The following is a 272-nucleotide window of genomic DNA, read 5'->3' as shown; positions in this document are numbered from 1 at the left end:
GCGGGCATCCTGGGCTTTCCAGGCAGGTTTTGTAGCGGATTGCAAGGCAGTTCTCCTGCCTCTGGGGGGTGGCACCTGCATCCCACTGGAAAGGGAAAATGTGGAGAGAGCGGCAAGCGGGAAGACGGTTGCTGATGTGTGTCCTTGGATTGCAGTTCCTCCCGGTGGGTCTGTGCTGCTGGAAGTTTGAAGGAGATCAGTCCTGGAGTACGTGTGGGTTCAGCTGTGGGATTTGGGAACGACGCTGGACATGAAATTCCAGGGATGTTCCC

This window comes from Corvus brachyrhynchos, unplaced genomic scaffold, assembly GCF_000691975.1.
Source record: "Corvus brachyrhynchos isolate BGI_N302 unplaced genomic scaffold, ASM69197v1 scaffold66, whole genome shotgun sequence".
In the NCBI taxonomy this organism is placed as follows: domain Eukaryota; kingdom Metazoa; phylum Chordata; class Aves; order Passeriformes; family Corvidae; genus Corvus; species Corvus brachyrhynchos.
Note: the sequence above shows the minus strand (reverse complement) of the source record.